Source organism: Magnolia sinica, chromosome 2, assembly GCF_029962835.1.
Source record: "Magnolia sinica isolate HGM2019 chromosome 2, MsV1, whole genome shotgun sequence".
In the NCBI taxonomy this organism is placed as follows: domain Eukaryota; kingdom Viridiplantae; phylum Streptophyta; class Magnoliopsida; order Magnoliales; family Magnoliaceae; genus Magnolia; species Magnolia sinica.
In genome coordinates this window covers 132297329-132303795 of record NC_080574.1, presented here as the reverse complement: position 1 = coordinate 132303795, position 6467 = coordinate 132297329, and positions in this window count along the sequence as shown.

The window sequence follows — 6467 nt, the reverse complement described above, 5'->3', positions numbered from 1 at the left end:
AGAACACTTTAGTTTTAGTCAAGAAAATTTATGCAATAAACCCATGTAATATAAATTCTACAACTAGATAGGTAGTTGTGGGGTCTTTCGATGTTTTAGTAACTATTTGGTTTTTCAATTTCTTATGTAGTGCAAAGTAAATAAGTCATTATTATCATTTTAAAGTGTTTGTTAATTACGACTTGTAATTGAGAGTCAAATACACCAGTGAAGGAAACTTAGTAAAGGAAATTGTACCCATTATAATTTTATAATATAAAACTATAATTTTTACAGTGATATCTGAGTAAAACAAACAATGGTTGCAAACGTATCATTCTAGTTAAATTTAAACAATGATACCACGGAATTACAACAGTAAGCAATCATTATCCAATTGCAGCCATTTTACATTGTAATTATAAAACCAAACACTCCCTTAGTTTTCATCCAAAAGTTTAATATGGGTCGTGTACTATTAAAAACGCAAATAGGAGTTAGAGCCGTACATGAGTTGAGTTCGTTCAGTCAGCTCAACTCGACTTGGTTCGAAATTGGATTCGGACCAAGTCGAGCTGGTTTTTGGAGCTCGAAAAAATTTCGAGCTGAGTTCGAGCTTGCCCGAGTTGACTCGACTCAACTCGACTCGATCCTCAACTCAAATCGACTTAGATCGAATTGAATCAGTGACTCGGTTATTTTTATCTTAATCTTGCTCGTCAATTGTTTGATGAAATGACTTAACAGACTATTGTAATGCTACTTACCAAGTGTTTGATTAAAAGACTCAAAGATGTGTTGTAATGCTGCTCGCCAAGTGTCTGATGTAATAACTCAACGGAATGTTGTAATGCTGCTTGCCAAGTGTTTGATGAAATGAGTCAACTGAGTGTTGTTTCAGGTACGTACATTCTCCATAGAGTCGGCTAGTGGCGAGGAAGGAATGGATACGAAACAAATTACAAAAAAAATAAATAAATAAATAAAAATACTTTACACTATATGATTGCCCTCATATCTTGTTTTGTATGCTGCTCGCTAAGTGTTTGATAAAATACTTGTAACGTGTTGTTACTGTTATGCATTCCGTGAGAAATTGAAGATGCATTGAATGTGTTTGAGAAAATGTCTCATAGGCTTGAACTCGGCTCGATCTGGCCTGAGCTGTTGACCGAACCGAACCGAGCTGACCAATCAGGCTCGAGGACTGAGCGGAGCTGAGTTTGAGCTAGGGTTAGCTATTGGCCGAGCCGAGCTGGGCCAAGCTTGACACGGTTAGACTCGTGTATACCTCTAATAAGAGTGCAGTTAGTTATACTAAATATTATGACATTTCATGATTAATTAGTCCAATTTATTAATGTTTGGTGCAACCCAATGCATACCACAAAGAATCTGCAATTTTGAGAATATCTAATCTACTAGAAATTCTTGTAAGTGTGGATGTCAAAAAAAAGGAAGAAAAAAAAAAAAACACTTTTTTCTCATTCAACATAGAGTTGTTCCCACCTGCATTTTTTAAACTTTGAGTGGTTCAGCCATGCACGGGCTAAAGCTCAACTCCGAAGCATCCCGCTTTGCAATTTAACAAACAGGTATGTGCGGATAAATAGTAAAAAACAAAAAACAAAAAAAAAAAGAAAGAGACTGTGATCTTAACATACAATGCAGTGCATTTAGGGTTACATGTGATTTGATGTACAACGAATCCATAGTCAGGTGTAGGGCGCAGCAAATGGGCTGGATCCGCCCGATAATAAACCGTTCCGGCCTAAACTTTGGACCAATTTCAATGAGTCTATGTTCAAAATTTTCATCTGATTACTAAATGGGTCAGGTGTGGTGCCTCTCAAAATCAACCTTACCCAAATCATACATTAAATGGGTCCATTAATGCTATCCTAATATGAAACTGGCTCATACTCTACCCACAAAAGTAGTTAATGATGGATTTAGGCTTTGGGTTGGATACACTTCGACAATAAACAGATTTTGGGTTCCTGAGAGAATCAAAATACGTACATGCTGCATGGATTGGATGTCCTACACCCATCAGAGAGGCCCCACACAATTTAGATAAATCATTTATTTTAAGACATTAGGACCATCGTTGCATGATTCATTGATCTAGATATTGATGATGAGCCATACGTCAGGTGGGCCAGATTAACAGAAATAGGCTCGTGTAAAAAAAGATGGATTATATTGACAAAGTCAAACAGGCCCCTATGATTGATGTGGTTTAGGTTTTTTGCGGATTGGCAATACACACACTCCTAATAATCATATCTCTATCGTTATCAGTGACTCTCTACAAGATCCAAACCAATGATCAGGTAGGCCCTAAATTGGATTGGCCATATCCAAAAATCACACTGAGTAGGAAAGATTAAGTCCTTCGATCGAAGCATTTTTTGGGAAAGAAAAATGTACCAGAAACAGAACTTTGGTTTTACTTTTATCATTGCCACCTCTTCTTTTCTTTTCTTTTTTCTTTTTAACTCCAAAATTCCTCAAGTGGGTATGATTGTCAAATCGTGATTTTTGTTGCATGGCCCAACCAAGGTACATCTTACATGACGAGTGGTTCAGATCTCTCTGAAAAGCAACTTACTGATCAGTCGAGCAAAACAACGCGACAACCGCAATGGACAAGACATCCGTTTAATAGTACAAGGGCGCGCGCGTGTATATTTGCAAAATGGTACTATGAGGTCGACCTGTATGGACGTCACTGTGATCTGTATCGGAAATCCAAATCATGCATTTTGTGGGTCCCATCTATTTTACGGGACACGCCAAAATTCAGCCGTATATGGAGCACAAGTGGGCCACCTTATTTGAAAATGTGTGAAATCATGCCTAAATTCTCTAAAAAAAAACTTTTTGGGACTCGTTTGAGTTTGGATACAAATTAAATTTGGTGTGCCACCTAATCCAAGTGAGACACACAGAATAGATGGGCTGGATGCTTGAAACACATCTCAATAGGCCTTACGAACAATCATAAAAATTTTAATGGATAGATATCACTCTCAACTGTTGTGTACGGTGTGGCCCCACCTAAGTTATGGATTGGTCTGATCTTTTAGGCCTGTTGCCTACCATGTAAGTGTGCATCTCACTAATGGGGTGGATGCGTGACATAGATCACGGTGGGCCCACTGAGCTCGACCTCATGGGAGCTTCTGGCGAGATTGTGCTCTGTGATCGCCACAAAGATGTGCCATGGACGTCTTTCCCATCTGATCAATCAGATGTACGTTTCTATGGTGAACCATGGGCCTAAAATTCAGGCCAATAGGTGACTTAAGTGGGTCACACCATAGCAAATAGTTGAGAGTGGATGCCCAACCATTGAAACGTTCTTAAGGGGTCAATTTAGCACTATGGATTAGAAGGGGTTTGAGAGGTTTTTTTTTTTTTTTTGGATAACCAGAGGTTTCAAATCTAATGTGAAAGCTTGGGTTACATTTAAAGTCCATACCAAAGTTGCATATGTAATGTGTGTGTCACTATACTATTAATCAATTGGGCACGACGTTCCAAAATAATTAGATTATCAATTGTGTCGGTATAATTACTTTAATACCATGATCTATGTCGTTCAAACATTATCGATGCAAATCACTAGTTAAAAATCATTAGTTGGACGTGCTAAATGTGATATTGTGCTTCTGGCCTATTCAAAACTTGAAATTTTATCAAATTTGAGCTAAGTATGTATTTCAATGGGATTATTATAATCATTGTATCAAACATTATATATGTATATTAATTAGATATATTAAAATAATTAAATTTACACTCTTGTAAGTATATTATGCATTGCTGCTTTTGAATTTTAAAGATTCTGAAACTGGAGTGCTAAACATAATTTCAAATACAAGTGGTCTAGACATTTAGCCAATTCATTGTCTTACTTGGGCGAGGGGTCACACCATTCCAAAACTCAGGTGGGCCTGCTAAGTACTTCTATATATATATTTTAGGTATAATTTCTCATGATTCAGATGGCATGGCCCACTCTAGTTCTAAATTAGACTGATTTTTAGCACATCTTATAACCTATTGGAGACCTAAGAAGTGCACGGCCTGGATGTCCATCAAACATCAGGGTGGGCCCAAGGAGGTCGACCTCATGGAAACCCACCCCATCCATCGGTCTAGCCGGGTCATCTCAGTAAAGATAAAAAAATGAGGCAGATCCAACGGCCACAGAAAATTTGGATTGGATGGCATATAAACATCACTATAGGCTGGAAGGTTTCAGCAGGTGGCGTTTCCATCTCCACTGTTTCTCTCGAGTGGGCCACTCGAGCTTAGGATCTGCATCATTTTTTTGGCTCGTACACTAACATTAGCTGACTAAACTGATGGGTGGTGCAGATGTCACACGGACATCACGGTGGACCCCAAGTAGCTTCCGGACACAGTCAGGAGGAACTCCCTGTAGCCGGGGGGCCACGCGCTACTCGCGTCCGTGCAGAGAAATCGGATTGCGTACTGAGTTACTCAGTACGCTTTTATCGGACTGAGTAAACTCAGTTGGGACCACTGTTAATGTATGTGGTTTATCCACACCGTCCATCCATTTTTAATGATAATTTTAGGGGTTGATACCAAAATCGAAGTGAATCCAAAGCTCAAGTGGACCATTACACAGGAAACAGTGTGGAATAATGATTTCCACCGTTGAAACCTTCCTAGGGTCTAAATTAATTTTTATTTGTCATCCAACCTGTTCATAAGATCACAAAGACATGGATGAAGAGAAATCACAAACATCAGCTTTATCCAAAACTTCTTTGGCCTCCAACAAATTTTCAATGGTAGAGGTCCAATCAAACTGTTTCCTATATTGTGGTTCATTAAAGATTTTAATTTGCTTCATTTTTGGGATCTATTCTTAAAATTATCTGTTAACATGGATTAATGGAGTGGATAAAATAAATAAATAACAGTGGACCCCACGCAGTTTACTCAGTACGCTAAGGGTACTGAGTTACTCAGTACGCAGTCGGCTCCCCCGTGCAGAGGGACACGGATTGGCTGGAAGCGGATTGGCTAGTGTGCCACACACCAGTTAATTTTTTTTTACTCTTCATCCTGGTCTTCGTGACCTTACGAACAGATTGGATGGAAAATAAACGTTATGGTGGACCCTGCAAAATTTTTAACGGTGAAAATCATGATCTCCACTGCTATTTGTGGTGTGGTCCAGTTGATCTTTGAATATGATTCATTTTACTGAAGCTTTGGATCAATATTAACTCTGTTTTTACTCTTCATCCTGGTCTTCGTGACCTTACGAACAGATTGGATGGAAAATAAACGTTATGGTGGACCCTGCAAAATTTTTAACGGTGAAAATCATGATCTCCACTGCTATTTGTGGTGTGGTCCAGTTGATCTTTGAATATGATTCATTTTACTCTAAAATGATCTTGAAAAATGGATAAATGGTGTGGATATAATAAATACATCACTGTGGTCCCATGTAACTTTGATTTCCTATGAACCGTTCGCACAACTCGGAGGTCGAGGAGTGTCAGCGCTCGTCTTCGCACGACATGTACATACACCAGCAATATACCTGGTGTGTGGTACACCAGCCAATCCGCTTCCGCCTGCCTATCAAACGTCATACTCTGCCAGAGTATCATAAAACTCCTCTATAAAATAATCCACTTTGTACAGGTGGGGCCCATGGTTTATCAGATCATCCGTACAATGGGCCTGACAGTTCCAAGCATCAATACTGGCATAAAATTTTTGGCTATTTCACTCCTCAGGTGGGCCACGGTGCAAAGTTATAAAGTGACAGTATTCTGGCCGTCATTTACTTCGTATGTTGTGGCCCACCTTAGGGGTGAGCTGGACTCCACTACGGAGTGATAAAACACATGCATCATGTGAGGAAGCGGATTGGCTGGTAGGTGTACCATACACTACGGACTTTGCTGCTGTGGGTACCTGTCGTGCGAAGACGAGTGCTATGCTCCTCGGGCTCCGAATTGTACGAACGGTCCAAAGGAGATCAAAGTAACATGGCCCGACAGTGATGTATTTATTATATCCACAACGTCCATCCATTTTGAGAGATCCTTTTAAAGTATAAGCTCATAAATGAGTCATATCTAAAGCTTAGGTGAGCAACACCCCAAATAGAAGTGGGAACAATGATTCTCGCTGTTAAAACATTCCTACGGCCCACGATAAGATTTATTTTCCATCCATTCTGTTCACAATGTCACCCAACAGACCTCAATAAAGAGGAAAAATCAAATATCATATCGAGACCCGGAAGGGCTCCACTGGTAGACGTTCAATCCCCACTTCCTTTTGCTTACTTTATTTTTAGATTTGTATTATTTTCCAAGCTTTTCGACTAATTTTACAAATGGACGAACGATTCGGATATAACACATACCTCGTGATGGCTCACAGAACGAGATCGGTGGTGCCGTACAGCAGCCAATGCGCTT